A 17,154-nucleotide genomic window follows, 5' to 3' on the forward strand; every position below is an offset into this window, starting at 1 on the left:
GGAACCGATGACATGTTTCAACCAGGTCAGCGAGCCTGACACCCGATCCCGTTAGTCGCCTCTTACGACAAGCATGAGTACATACATGAAATGATACATTTAATATATATGATACATTTAATATACAAGTGCACATGTAGCACAGTTGTGGATTATATATCCATTTCGTTCTTGGCGGTGATTCCAATGCATTATATGGTAAAATGTAGCTGTTAGCCTTTGCATTACATTTCAACTTGCTAAAAAGTAACACATAGCACTCACATCGAAATAATTCTGACATCAACATAGGAATCAACAGTGCATAATCATAATCCCGCATACACTCTTGCCGCACACAACCTTAGCCACTGATTTACATTTGACTGAGTATAGCAATATTCCAACAATATCACGGCGGGCACACCAGAAATGGGCTTCACACGGTGTACGCATGTGGGGAATCGAACCGGGTCTTCGGCGCGACGAACAAACGCCTTAACAATTAACCTTCCTCTCCGCCCCAATTTACATTTGACTCGACCAGAACAAGGATGGAAATATTTAAGTAGCACGGTGAAACTAAAACTGAACTCTCTCTGACAGTGTGGTTTCACATTCGTACTGTAATCTAAAAAGAATGAATAGTTCATGTTCCTAAGCTGGCCTAGATTTTCAGATATGGTGATGTTGGCTGCGGACAGATATTACGGATTATTGAGTAATACGTATCTGAAGGAGGATAACGAATAACGTCTCAGGTAGGTTTCCACGGTAATCGTCTTGGTTGAATATGTTATTTATAATGAGATTTAAAGTAACCATGACACAGGATCTTTATAATTTCAAGCGCTGTGACTTTAACATGTTTTCCTTTCATACACCCATTTTGTTGGCGTCGGAACGTCTCTTTATTCTTACATGTCTGAGTAGCGGAAGTATTGTCATTGTTGCATGCCCCAAATGGCACAGCTATGACTCAGATAATCTATATGAGTGAGAGATTGAGTTGGATTTCACGGAGGGGGACACCAGAAATGGGCATCACACATTGTACCAATGTGACGAAACGAATCCGGCTCTTCGACGTGACGAGCGAACGACTTAACCACTAGACTACTCCACCGCACCAGAGAATCAGTGAGTTAGTTAGTATATGTTCATAAATTCAACAGAAATATTCCATAATTCAACGTTATATCCGAAGAAGAGTGGCGTTAGTATTCTGGTAGCCTCTCACGTTGACGCTCAAGTCCTAGATCGTCGCCACCCCATCAGGATGAGTCATTGTCTGTCAAAACACAATACTGAAAACTCAATACGAGCTCCAGGTTCCCCAGTGATACAAAAAAAAACATCACTGACATTCAGTTCACACCTATCTGCAATGTTCTTCTGAAAAGCACACAAGGATTTAAATAGACGCAATTTGGTATTCACAAAAGCAATAACGAATGCAAATATGGACAAGGGCGCTTTGGACAGTATCTCAACTGTCTTGGCAGAAATACACCAAGCCTTACAACCAGAGTTGGATCACAAACTACGACCAAGTTCCACCAGAAACCCCCATTGTGCTCAACATACCGAATTATCTAACAAACCGTGAAGAACATGATGTCAAGAAAGGAGATGAACAGACTCATTTGCTATGTCAGAAATGTGAGAAATGTAATCGTCATTCAAACAAAGACTGTATGACCTCGTAACACCAACTGCACCAAAATTACATTTAGAATTTGTTCATGAGATTATATATGTTAGGTCGGACATGTCTGCAGGCATGAACCCCATGAAAAGGGCTTGCAGTCAGTGGAACGTCAGTGGAAAGACAGAAGAGAATGAAGGGTGTTTGGGATCAGGCTGATCTCAGGTTTACGCTGTCACGATGAACGTCAGAAACATCCTACTTCCAATGAAGAACCTACAGTACTAGACAGCACCGACAACATATAGGCGATTCCTTTCAAAATGGATGGTAAAAACAGGGCAAAGGACGGGGGAAACGTTCCTTCAGGCCAGGGGTTCTGGAAGATTGAGTGAGTTAGTTAAAATTAAAAGTCATATCGGCAATATTTCAGCCATATCGTGACTATGAAAGTTGTAAATTTGTAAATATGTACATGAAATAATAAAAAAACAAAACTTATATGCATACCTGTCTACGAAGGACAGTAAAAGAACTAGTCTATCATAGATATATTGGCACTTAAAACTAAGATATAATCATGATAAAACCCTATTTCTAACTTTAACGTTACAATATAAATATGGGCTCTAGAATGCCAACAACTGAGGGTACGTCACCATACTAGAGACCACGAGGACTTACAGTCTTTTGCTTCCTGCATGTACCCTAGCTGGCTTTATACCATCCCTTTAGCTGTCAGCAATTCAGACAAATCTAGCCATACATTAAAATAACACATATTCTACGATTAAAAACGGTGGTAAGTTTAAATTTATTTAAAATGTTTTGGGACTTCAATTTTACGATACTTTAACCCCCTTTGAGGATACAGCCACTAACAACCTAAACTACCAATCAGTACAATACATCTGTTTACAAAATCATATTGTTCAATATATATGAATTAAATCAATTTCTTTAAAAGATATAATTAAATGAAAAGTAACAGTAGTAAAGAGATCCTTCATCATTTTTAGGTTCTGGAAGAGGTTCGATTCGGAGGAGGGGGACGCCATAATTGTGATTCAGGGGAACGTGACTGCTGTTTCTTTTTTCAAGAAGAGATTTTTCATATGGCTGCTTTAACGTTTCACCAACAAGACGTCCCTGTCGTGACGTTTCAATAACGCTGGACTCTAACGATAATTTCCGGTGTGAAAAATAATAAAATGAATTTGAATCAAAGCTGAACACCAAATCGAAATGAATATTTGAATTCCATATTCACTTCCTTGTTATGTTAAATATATATATTCCGGCCTTCGGATGCATGGTGGCTCAGTCATCAAGCACAGACCTGGGTCCCGATCCACAAAGCGTTAATTACGTTACGACCTGCTTGACTGTGTTGATTTCTCCATCATAAGGGATACATATTTCAATGTAAAAACAATAAAGGATCTTTTTATAAATGTTAATTATCATTTAATTATTGTTTTTTTAAAAGAAATTGATTTGTTTGATGAATTCTGATTAATGTGTTTTGTAAATAGATATATTTTAAAGATTGGTAATTTAGATTAGTAACTTAGATTGTTAGTGGCTGCACCCTCAAAGGGGTTAAAGTACTGTAAAATTATTGTCCTCCTGAGAGGGTACGTAAGTCCCAAAACTTTCAAAGTAAAATGCAAATCTACCATATTTTAAAGGTAGTATCTTTGTTCTTTTAACTGCCGGCTAAATTTTCCTACAATCGCCAGTAGCTGAGGGGATGATGTAAATCCAGCTAGGGTCCATGCAGGTAGCAAAAGTCCCCGTGGTTCCTAGTATGGTGATCTACCTTCAGTTGCTGGCAATCTATAGCCCGGGTTTATACTGTATTGTCCTCTTTAATTGAAATGTTTTAGCTTTGCTCGCTAGTTTTATATTCATATCTGTGATTCTCTAGTATTTTTACTGTTCATCGTCGACAGGTTTTAATCTTCAACATGTTTTCTCTTTATATTGTATAAATTGTTTTCGTCACGATGTGGCTGAGATATTGCCGATGTGACGTTAAATAGTAACTCACTCACTCACTCATCACATGGTGCCTCAGTCATCAAGTACAGAGCTGGGGCCCGATCCACAAAGCGTTCGTTACGCTACGATCTGTCGTAATTCTATAGTTTATCATGAGCTTACGAATGTCGTAACGCTACAGACGTTTTGTGGATTGGGACCCTGATCTCTAACTGCCCGGAAGTTTTGGACGCAGTCATGTTTAATTTAAAATGCGTGATACCCCCTTCACTCTTGGCTGTGTATTCCTGTCCATAATTGTCTCGTGTGTAATAACAATGTGCCAGAAGTCCACGGTTTATTGACTTTGCCCTGTTGATGATGACCTTAAGTTATAATAGTTCAAATAAAACTGATGTATAATTAAACATAAATGTCCAGTTAATATATGTTTTATTTTGAATTATTAGGATGTACTATGATGGGACTATAATACTCTGTCTGTCTGCCAATATGTTGATATACTAGTAATTGTTTAATATACTAATGGAAAAATGTAACAGTGCATAACATAAAATTGCACAAAATGCATGAAACAAAGCATCTGATGCCACATGTGATTTTAGGGTGGTGGGGTAGCCTAGTGGTTAAAGCGTTCCCTCGTCACGCCGAAGACCCGGGTTCGATTCCTCACATGGGTACAATGTGTGAAGCCCATTCCTGGTGTCCGCCTTAGTGATATTGCTGGAATATTGCTAAAAGTGGCGTAAAACTAAACTCACTAACTTACTGACGTGCGCTTTGTGCACAATGAACTTTTTGCATGCTTTTTGACGCCTGTAGTTTGACACTGAAACCTACATAAAGGTTGATTAGTAAAATCAATTCCAATCTAAAAATCTAAATTTTCTTTGAAAGTTTACCCCCACAGGAGGACAATAATTTTACAATACTTCAACCCTGACGAATAGAAGTGCAAAATGTGAGCTAAAGCATATGATTTTTGTTTGAAAGGTGATGATGGCCCCAAACTCTCCGATACACTGCTTGACACTGCTCTTGTTCTTCCTGATCCATATACCAAATGGTAAGTTGCATGTTGAGTGACAATGGACGACTCATGACAGTGTATACAGTTACCCAGTGTGATAATAATTCCTTATGTTCACCCGCACGTCTTTATACCACCTTGACACTGCTCTTGTTCTTCCTGATCCATATACCAAATGGTAAGTTGCATGTTGAGTGACAATGGACGACTCATGACAGTGTATACAGTTACCCAGTGTGATAATAATCCCTTATGTTCACCCGCACGTCTTTATAACACACTCCTATCCTCTTAACAGGTGCGTCTGAACTGATCTGTCCTAGTGTTGGGTATCTTGGTTCTCCTGCTAACCTGACCTGCATCTCACCCAGTGATGTAACGTCACTTGGATATGCAACATCGCAGGTTGAAATTGCAGCCATCTGTAATGTATCAAGTTCATCCTGTACAACAGTGGGTGACTACATGGCGTCTACCATCAACCAGACACACAGCCTCCTCACCATACCTGCAGTACAACCAGCACATGCAGGGGAGTGGAAATGTCACACATCATCCTGTAACCTCATAGTTGTCAGTAAGTTTATATCATGAAACATTAGTAGTAATCAAAAGGTATAGGTGAACTATTACTATAAAACCTCTGCCTAAACTATATTGCTGCCTCACAGTTCCTAGTAAGTACAACAAATTGTTGTTTTTTTAAATTGGTAAAGTCAGTTCAGGACTGAGATTGTCAGTGGTTCTATCCTCGAGGAGGGTTAAAGTATTGTAAAACTGTTGTTCCCCTTAGGAGTACCGAAACATTAAACTCAGATTTGGAACTACATATTTTCATTAATCGTCGGTTATGTGTTATTTTAATCTATGGCTTGATTTGTCTCTAATTAGCATATGAAAGGTTGATGTTGTTGTAACAATTACGGTTTTAAACTGCGTTCATCTCGGATTGAATAAACTATTTTAAACTCGATTTTCTAATTAATCTGTAATAATCTAGCCGTTATACTGTCCATCGATGACATTTCGAAAAGCATAAATACGTTCATTTTCAATATTTAACTTTTTGTCACGATATGGTCGATGTGATGTAAACGTGAAACTCACTCACACTTTTTACTGCCATCTGCCTTCACGCATTAACTTTTTATTTGAACTTTTAAAGTATTTCTGACACTGCAGAACAAGTCATTACGATTACTGTATCAACATTATACAGACTGTTTTAGAGATAGTTATATTTCAGAACTGCCCGTATGTTCCATTACACATCACGTCACTGACCCTGACACTGCTGAGGGACCTCACTGGGAGTAAACATCAAGGGGTATTACTGCTCTGAGTTGGCTCAACTGAAAATATCCACAGGGGAAAACGTAGTTGAATATCCTAATGAAACAGTCACAAACATAAGAGATAGAACCGTACGCATCAACTTCAACAAGACCGACGCCAGCATTGGGACGGAACTGACTTTCACCTGCGGTGACCATAGATGGAATATGTCCTGTATCCTGGCCAGCAGAGAGGGGCAAACTGACATAACTAGCTATGGTATTCACTAATCTGACAAATATTGTTGAGAGCAATGATTGGTTGGTTGATTGATTTGATGTTAAAAGCCGCACTCAGCAGTATTTCAGCTATGTGGTGAATGATATATCAAATTTACCACATAATATAACAACAGAGGCTATAAGATCCAGGTTAGAATGAGCTTTCAGTACCCCATGCTTGTCGTAAGAGGCGACGAACGGGATTGGGTGGTCAGGCACGCTGTCGTGGTTGATACATGTCATCGTATCCCAATTACAAAGATCGATGTGCATGCTCTTGATCACTGGGCTGTATGATCCAGACTCGATTATGTACAGGCCGCCGCCATATAGCTATATTGTTGAGTGCGGCGTAAAACCAAACTCACTCACTCACTCACTCACCTAGATTATAGGCCATACTATAGGCTGCTTTCTAAATGGTCATATATCAAGTTTTAACAATAATGTATTTTCAGAAGCGACATCACCTGACCAATACAAGGGGATGGTGGTAAGGGGTAGTTTGGGCTTTATATGCCTTCCTCTCATTCAGTCAAGTCCGTTTGCCTGTACTATTCAGAGTTCGCTGTTGTCATCAGCGTAATGTACATAATGCAGATAATTAATATCAATTCCATTTGGATTTCACTCAATTTATATCATTCATTATCTCTAGATTCGTCTATAGGAAACAAATGTACTGTACCTCCCCATGGTCCCTAGTATGGTGAGACCGCCTCCGTGGTGTAGTGGTTAGAGCGTCTGCCCGGAGAGCGGAAGGTCGCGGGTTCGATCCCCGACCGCGTATTACCAAAAGACGTTTAAATATGGTACTTGTTGGTCCCTGCCTGGCGCTCGGCATAAATGGGTACAACAAGGACTGGTCGGCTCGGAGTCAGCATAATGTGTCTGAGTGGGGTATTCATGCTTCACTACGGCATGGTATCTCAGTGGGCTAGCACTATAAAACCAGCTTCAGTCTGGGCTAGTACAAGCAGCCGCACATATACATACACACGCATGCACGTCGTCATATGAGCGAAATATTCTCAAGCACGACGTTAAAGCCAATTTCACCTCACCTCACCTAGTATGGTGATCTACCTTAAGTTGTTGGCAGTCTGTAGCTTGTTTTTGTTTTGTATTGTTGAACATAGAAGTAGCGTTTTGTGGTTAAATATGCTAGTTTTAAGTGCAAATCTGCCTTCAGACAGGTAAGTGCATTGCATAAGTTTGTTTTCATGTATGTTTAAATTTACACCTTTCATAGTCACGATATGGCTGAAATACTGTCGATATGACTTTAACTTTTCACCCACCCTCTCTCTTAAAATGAACATTGTAAAGTATATATGACGTATCTGATTTTCTGCAGGGTCAAGGAACGCAAATGTTCTGTGGAGTGGAATTGGAATCGGATCCGGAATCACCATATTGATGTTTGGCATTTGTCTGGGAATTGCTGTTCTTTACAGAAAACGAGCAATCGTTTTACAGGTTCAGATATGGTTTAATTAACGTCAAATATAGTGAGAGAGTTAAGATTGATAGTCACATCGGCAATATTTTAGCCATATCGTGACTTTAAAAAGAGTTCATATTGAACGCAACTGATTTATAAAATAACAAACTATCAATGAAAGACAGTAAAAGTAACTAGATTATCACAGATAGAAAACTAAGACTAGCATGTAACTGTAAAATTAAACGTTTATGTACAATACAATATACAAAACGGACTGGAGATCACTGAAGGTAGGACACCATACTAGGGACCATGGGGACTTGCTACCTGCATGGACACCAGATGGATATATACCATTCCTTACGATGTGACTATAAATATTAACTCACTCACTCTGCTATTGTACACATCCAATCAATTTATACAATGATGTATTTGTTTCAAGGCCTCCGAGGTTCAACAAGGCATCGCAGTGCCAGTAACAGAAGGTGAGATACACGTATAAATTTATTTATTACAATTCATTTATGTAATTTTACATGAAAAAGCAATATATGTAAAAGTTAAAATGCAAAATAATACTTGTTAAAATGCTTAAAAGTGTGGCAAGCATTTTAGATGTCCGTATAAATGTGTGCATTTTGTACCAGGTGAAGGCTATCTGACCCCGCGTGCAACCAGCGACAACACTTCTGGCACAGATGAGCTTCACCTGGAAGAAACACAACAGAACAGTTACACAGAACTTGAAGGACGTCGTGATGGAGCCTTCAACCAGTACGAACAGATGAGAATATATCACGAAATTTGAACTGTCAGCAAAAGACCGACTGTTGCGTTCTCGTCAGTAAGAGCAGCTGACAATATATCACGAAATCCGAATTTGTTGTAAAAGCGGAAGAGAACTGGTCTTCAGAGTAAGCGAGTATGCTTTTACGCCGCTTTTAGCAATATTCCTGCAATATCACGGCGGTGGAAACCAGAAATAGACTTCATAAATTGTACCCATGACGGGAATCGAACCCCGATCTTTGGTGTGACGAGCGAACGCTTTAACCACTAGGCTACACCACCGCCCTGGTCAGAAACCCATGCTTGTCGTAAGAGGCGACTAACGACCACATTCGTACGAAATCTGTGCCGAAAGCAGAGTCGATTGTACAATTGTGACTATATCATGCGCAGATATTTGTTTTAGCAGTTTTATAGCTCTATGATATTGTTTGTGCACAAATCGCGTCTGTAATTTCTTCGTTGAACAACAAGCAAACCAAACATGTCCCAGTGCATTGTCGGATTGGAGCAAACTCAAATTATGTATTAAGAAACATTGTTTTAAATATTTAAACATCACAAGTGTAATTACAATCATGTGAAACAGACTAAAGATATATATTTACAGTTTGACTTTCAATTTGTCTTTCGCAGCGCTCCATGCTTGTCGTAAGAGGCGACTAACGTGATCGGGTGGACAGGCTCGATGCTCATACTGTTGATCACTGGATCGTCTGGTCCAGACTCGATTATTTACAGACCGCCACCATGTAGCTGGAATATTGCTCATTTGGCTTTGTGATGAATATGTCCGATTCACCACGTGGATACAATGTGTGAAGTCCGTCTCTGTTGTCCCCCGCCGAGATAATGCTGGAATATTGCAAAAGGTGACGTTAAACACTCACTCACTCATTCACTACAGTTTGACTTTGTGATCAAAATGTGTTGCTATCAACATGTTGTGACAGCGAGTGTCAGTTTCAGGTTCATCTTCCGTGTTAGAGCATGTAAGGTGAAGGTCAAACAAAATATAGCGGCGATAACGGTGATATGTATTACTCATTCAGATCAACAGAAACTGCAACTTGTAGTGAATACATTCAAATACTTCCTGTTTTTCTATATATACCAGTTGTGAAAGCACCGAAAGTTAAAGCAAGTTAAAAAACGTTCTGAATTTAGCACGGAGATACCACATTTCCCTTAAGTCTTGCTGTTGTTTTTGGTGTTGAACAACCAGCCTGCCAACCAACCATGAAACAAACAAACAAAAACAAAACAAAACAAAAACCCAAAAACCAAACGAACAAACAGACATATAAACACACCGCTTCCGTCACAGCTATTGAAAATGACAAACAGTAGCTGTCTCTCAGCCTTAGTGAACCTGATTCTTCTCCCCGATTACAAGAGGGTGTCTTATAACAGACGAAATAATGTAGCAGTAAACTACAAGTACGGAGATATTTGCATCGACACAAACTGACACAATAAAATGTTGCTAGTTTTCCCTGTGTACACGCATTGACTATCCTGCTGTCATGAGCATAAATAACGCCGAATCATTTCCTGACTGAACAATCTAACGGGCATCAGCCTGCTAAAAGCGAGTGAGTGAGTGAGTTTAGTTTCCCGCCGCACTCAGCAATATTCAAGCTATATTTGGCGGCGATCTGGCGGTCTGGACCAGACAATTCAGTGATGCATGAGCATCGATCTACGCAAATGGGAACCGATGACATGTGTCAACCAAGTCAACGAACCTGACCAGCCGATCCCGTTAGTCGCCTCTTCAATTCTGACCCGGATCTTCACAGGTACAGTCTGCTAAAAGGAGCATACATAGTTATTGTACCCCCTGAAGCTGACAATTTTTATACAGTATGGAGATTTCCTTGGAAATATTTGTCTCAGAATATAGTTTGTTACGACTTGTGCCGCGAACAGCTCCGCAGATAGTTCTGATAGCGTCTAGATTTAATTTCTCTAGAAGAAGCGTTTGCTCTTTAGTGCAATTATCCCATACATGACACGCGTAGTCAAATATTGGTAAAATAAATGATTTGTTCATTGTCAGCAGCGTTTTCCTGTTGAAGCGATATTTAAAACTTCTTAGGCAGTTTATCATTTATCATGCCACATACAATCTTGTTGAAGAACTATTCCCAAATGTTTGTGAGATGTGACGTCGTTTATGTTAGTGTTATCCATCCATAAGACTGGTTTGATATTCTGAATGTGTTTACGGGTTAATTGAATAGAGACCGTTTTATTTGGATTAAAATCAAATTTGCCATTTTTTAGCCCAGTCTGATATTACAGATGAATCATTATTCCGACATTGTGCTGCTACATTTGGATCGTTTATTACTACATAGAGCGAAGTGTCATCAGCAAACAAACGTATATTACTGTCAATGCCATCTACAATATCGTTGATATAAACTAAGAATAATAGCGGTCCTAAAACGGAACCTTGTGGTACGCCAGCTGTAACTGGTTTTAATTCGGAACTGAAGCCGTTGATTATGACAGGCTGTCTTCTGCTGTCGAGGTAACTTTTAAACGATAAAAGTAGTTTGCCACAAATACCGTAAGCTTTCAATTTCTGAATGATTCCTCTGTGCCATACTTTATCGAATGCTTTGCTTATGTCGCAAAACAACTGCTCTTAGTTCCTTCCCCTTATCTAATTCTTTAGCAATAAAATCATAAAGGTAAGTCAATTGATAAGATGGTGAATCTCCAGGGGTAAACCCGGACTGAAGATTTGAAGTTATTGTCTCTGAGATAATTAAATACATATTTGAAAACACATTTTTGAAAACACACTAGTTAGTTCTACAGGTCTGTAGTTGTTACATTCATTTATACTACCTTTCTTATGAATTGGTAATACTGAAGCCATTTTCCAAATGTCTGGAAATACTGAGTTATTCAGAGAGGAATTAAACAATATTGATAATGGGTCGGATATTACCAGAGCGCTGAGTTGTAATACTCGATTACCGATACCGTCATGCCTGGTTGCTTTAGTGACATCAACAGAAAGTAAGACATCTTTAACCTAATTGGAGCTCAACGTGATGGAGGATAATCTCTGATCCGTTTTTATCATTAATTCTGGTAGGTTTTGGTCAGGACTTTTTACAGTAGCCTGAACGCTGAAGTAATTATTCATAATTGTTACGATATCATCAAGATCGTCGTATACTAAATCCCCATGTTTAATTGGAGGAAATATTGTATTATTCCAGGTGCATTACAAGTAGTTTTTCACTAAGCGCCACCAATGCTTACTACCGTACGACTTTATATATCTGCTGATGACACATATTGAAAAAACACCCATAACCATGTACAGCTTGTTTCACCTGATCAAGTTAATACTAATGCATTGCATGACCGTGTCACAACTGGGCGGGTCTATTATTGTGAAGGGGTGCACCTTTGTCAGTTGATTGTCAACGGGGTCTACTCCCATTTGTGAGAACTCCCATTTGTGAGACTCCCAGTTATGAGACAGTGGAGTAGGTAATTAACAACGAAAACACACCATAATCCCCTGTCTGATAGAATGGATTCACCCTAGCTGATTACTGATTTGCTATGTAACTGAATCTTGTGGAGGTAACTTAATGAAACTTTATAAGATAAATTGATTAACATATTCAGGTAAATGTCTTTAATAATTAAGCACTTTGTGTAGGTAACTTCGTGATCAAAGAGAAATTAATGTACCTACTCAGATTTACTCCGTCTCCGAAACTACAAGCTATAGTTTAAGTAATAACTCTGAAATAACTCTGAATTTTACAGTCGAAATGTCCCTTATGCCAAACCCTTTCTACCCGACACAATAAATTTATGGAATGCCCTACCAAATTCCAAAGACATTTACAGACATGTTGCTCTTGAGGATATCAACTACCCCGTTAAAACCTGGATAATTTTTTTAACGGAAAAAAAGAATTTACTCCTTGTGTAAACCACAGATTTTATCATCAAGTCACAACCTTCAAATTTTCACAGGGAAATACTGAAATTAACTCAACAACCTTCTCGTGATTGAATTATATTCCAACAATAACTTGTTAGACACACACAACTGTAAGTCTCTAATTATGACTACTTAGAGAAAAGTTGTATTTGATGTAATCTGTATATATTTATATGTACTTAAAAATATATTTATGCAATAGTCAATATCGATGACGTCACATCCTCCATTTCATATTATATTTCATGTTGCATGGGAGCGGTGTTAACTTAAGCAGTAATACTTCACCAATCCCAATTCATTTTCATAAATAATAATAAAATATGTTTAAACAAAAATGAATTTCAAACTTCATAATAGTCAATAAAAATGTGTTATCATAATTACATATTCTTCTGAATAAATAAAATATTCAAGGCACTATTTCTTCTGTGTAAATATAATCTTTGATAATCTGTTTCATGATTCAACTCATCAATGAACTATGCCTCCTGTGGGTACTGGGCTGGGCTGATCCCACTTTCATTGTAGGGATGTGGAAACACCACCTATGTGCACTGAACCATTAATTAATGTGTCTCACAAGTGGGAGTTCTCACAAATTGGAGGACACCGTCAACGGCTCATTCTCACTTACCCAAGTTACTGGGGGATTAAAAGAGATTAACAGTTACGGGTCAGTGATTGTGCAGCGTGAATTTGTTACCCATGCTTTGGCTGTGACATAACTTCAGCCAGCACTCCAATCAGGGCCAACAGAGCAATCTCATGACCGCCGGTGAACATATTTCACAAGATAAAGTGATAATCATACCACTTGCTGACAAATATATTTGATCTGAGTGAACTATATTCATAATGTCATATGCTACAAATTCAATTTTAATTCAATGAACTATACCAGTGACAATTATTATACAGTATGGAGATTTCCTTGTTTCTCCATTGCACTATGGCAAACGTTCAAGTAAACACTGGTTTATTCCCCAATGGACAAGGCGGTCAGTACTTGGTCTACAGGGGCTGTAAGTTCAGTGTCAGGACCAAACGAAATACTTACATTCACATATATTGGAACTGTTGTGAGAAAGACTGTCGATCAACAATCAACATTAAAGATGACCTTATGACACCTTACAAAGTGCCAGAACTCTAATGTCATACATTGACTCTGCATCACATTTAACTGGATATTAAGTGTATTGCTGTGAAATGTTGATGTTTTATTTATGTTATATGTGATATGGTTTCATTATCATCTAATGGAGGTTGTTATCGGTGCAATAAAGCAATCTGATAAACTTGGTATCCAAATCTGATAACTATGCAAATTACGTCAATCCACGAACTACTTTCACAAAACTCCATACACGCCATGCGAATCCTGAAACGTAAACATTTCATTGATGACGTCGTCACGAGTTTACATTGTTTGAAAACAAACATGGCTGCCCCCATTCTCAAAATTGGTGATTCTGTAAGAATTGATAACTGCGGTTCTGGAGTCTTGACTGCAGTAATTGACTTTGGAAAACATGAACGGAATACTTCGTTCACATTGATTCTATGGATTATGAGGCACGACTGAAAGGCAATCGTCTAAAAAAGGTACCAACCAAGCATTTCGATCTATCGATCACAATGCAGACGACAATCGATACCGTCAGGTATCAGAAACTGATATTGATGAGGTTATTACCCGCAATGAAAATAGAAACACTGCCAGGAAAACCCTGCCTGGTTTTGTTGTTCATCTTAGACAGAAAGATCTCATTTTAAGCATGAGTTTTGTTTGCACTGTATTAGCAACTAGTCACAACCATATGCCGCCGTCATGAACGACCTTCACCTTGGTGTACCGCTAAATATTCTTACGCGAAGTCTCGATTCTCTTCATATAAATTCACGTACGGTTTCCTTCTTTTTTTTTAGAGTAATTTTAAGAATGACATTATATGATAAAGAGATTATTAACCTCGTGTGTTTCCGTATCATTAATATCATATATTAGGAATAAAAAAGTATGTAGTCCTAATATATGATATTAATGATACGGAAACACACTCGGTTAATAATCTCTATTTATTATATTTCAAAGTATTGATGTGTATTCACTTCTATAACTGGATAACCTGTATATATAGTACATTGAGTCAAAAGTAGCTGATATTTTATCACATTTCTTTTTTTATTTTTAATTGTTATTAATTTTGATGTAAACTGAAGGGAAAGCCAGTGTGATTTACTTATGAATGAAGTATGGACTTCCTAATTATCAGCATGGTTGGATTAGAAGCTAGTGTTTTACAAAGCTTAGATTACAACATAAACAGACATCAGCTGTTGCCAATCATTCTCCTACCCATACGTCTTTGTAGCCAGTACCATTGCAAATTGTCACATCATAAACAGTCCATTCATACATTTGTAATCGGTTTCAGTGTTCATTCCAGCATTTCTAAAAGCTGAGCCCAATGGTCCACCAGCCCTCCGTTATGTGGGTCATTTAGAAAATATTGTGGGCCATGTCAAATTGCCTTGACTCTTTAGCCATACACTACTATGTACTCAGTACTCGTTCACTTCCTGTTTTAAAACTTTGAATCCATGTGAGGTCAACAAGAGAAACCATTGTTCAACATATTAATGAAACAGTTAGCATCACAAAAAGAATCTGAAAAATATGAATAGATAATACACTACAAATGAACCCAATCTCACTGTTCATTGACAATTCAACTGAACATTTCAATATTGATTGAACAGTTTCCTTAGTCGGATTATGTTTTGGAAAAATGACATGTTTTACAAATATTGTCCTTTACGAATATTTAAGCGTCATATAGCCAATAACACGAGGATATCTTTAAAATTTATCACATTTCGTCACGGATACAATTTCACAGGGAACAAAATAAGGGATTAGAGGGGATTATCACACCTTAGTGATTTCTTCTACTGAAACAATAGGAGTTGAGTAAGTGGGGACATCCCATGTAATCAAGGGTATATATTTCCAGTGAACGGGCACCACAATGATGTACTTGACAGCCAAATGACAAAAAACATGTGGACTACCTGCTGACAAAAAAACCCAACAAAACAACAGTGAAGAATTGAATTACACGTTTTATCTTGAATGCCATGTCTATGTGTTTGGTTGTACAACCTCGAAAATATATCCTGATGTCATCATCATGTTGTGTAATTGTCGATTAATAGCAATACTTATGACATTGTAATGGTACGTCCCCATGGTCCCCAGTATGGTGATCTACCTTCATTTGTTGGCGATCTGTAGAATGTTTTTATATTCTGTAATGTTCAAAAAGTGCTATTAGTTTTACCTTTACTTGCTAGTTTTAATTCTAACCGTTTTAATGTCCTTTGACGACAGGTTTTATAATATACCCATATTCTTTAACAACGTCAAATATGTTCTCGTAACGGTGTGGCTGAAACATTGCCGATGTGACGTTAAGTATTAACTCACTCACTCACTCACTCACTCACTCACTCACTCACTCACTCACACTCACTCACTCACTCACTCACTCACTCACTCACTCACTCACTCACTCACTATGACATTGTAATTGGTTTTAAGAGACGTATCTGAAGGACGAAAGTCTACAATTAGTATCAGGAGTTTATAGTTAAAGACTAGTGGTTATGGTGTTCACTCGTCACAGGGAACAGTTCGATTCCACACTATGGGTAACAATGTGTGAAGCCCATTTCAGGTGTTTTCCACTGTGGTACTGCAATAGCAGTGTTAAAATCATACCCACTCACTCGTTTCGCTACAAAATATAAATATGAAACCACAGCGTCGGATAGCACGAACTGAGATTGTCTTACACCAAGCAGGGAATCACACAGTGATTTACATGATCATAACCAACGGTTAAACCCATAAACTTAACTTAATGGCAGACCGTGCGATCGCGGATCTGCAGAGTAAAATGCAGTTACTTAGAAATGTGGTTCGTTAGTATGAGCTCGAATGAATAAGTAAGTCTACATTTAGTAACATCTGTGACTCAAAGTTTCGAAACACAAAACGTCAACGACACACAATGTACCATGTATATATCGCCGTAATGGTACGTAAGTCCCGAAACATTTAAAGTAAAGTAAAACTCTCTAGTATTCTAATCGTAGAAAATGTATCTTTTTTTTAATTTATGGCTAGATTGTCTAAAATTGCTTTTTAGCTGAAGGGATGGTGTAAATCCAGCTAAGGTCCATGCAGGAAGCAAATGTACTTTAAGTCCCCATGGTACCTAGTATCGTGATCTGCCATCAGTTGTTGGCAATATATATAGGCTGTTTTTATATTGTCGTGTCTTTTATAGTTAAAATATTTTAGATTTACTTACTAGTTTTAGATTTATATCTGTGAAAATCTAGTTGTTTTACTGTCCTTCGCTGACAGAATGTTATCATTTACCTTTAATTATTAATATATCTATAACTTGATTTAGTCACGATATGGCTGAAATACTGCCGATGTGACTTAAAATCTTAACTCACTCACCCAACCCTGAATGATTGTCACTAAAAGAGAACGTCCACGCATTTTATATGTAAAGGGAACATAATACGGATGATTCACAAATGCACTTGACGAACGAGGAAGTTAATGATGTTTCCTGTTTAAATATGTCGTGATACCAGCACATACAATGATAGAAACAGAGAAGAGCGACA

General features: G+C 38.1%; 1 long non-coding RNA gene across 1 annotated transcript; it reads left to right on the forward strand.

Annotated features, from left to right (window-relative positions):
- Nucleotides 1-590: 590 nt before the first annotated feature.
- LOC124264615 lies at nt 591-5,528 on the forward strand. The gene is made up of 3 exons (XR_006895183.1): nt 591-740; nt 4,625-4,697; nt 4,960-5,528. It is a non-coding gene; the product is annotated as an uncharacterized LOC124264615 (long non-coding RNA).
- The last annotated feature ends 11,626 nt before the right edge of the window (nt 5,529-17,154 follow it).

The sequence above is a fragment of the Haliotis rubra genome, unplaced genomic scaffold, assembly GCF_003918875.1.
Source record: "Haliotis rubra isolate DU_JTF1 unplaced genomic scaffold, ASM391887v1 Scf932, whole genome shotgun sequence".
NCBI classification, from domain to species: domain Eukaryota; kingdom Metazoa; phylum Mollusca; class Gastropoda; order Lepetellida; family Haliotidae; genus Haliotis; species Haliotis rubra.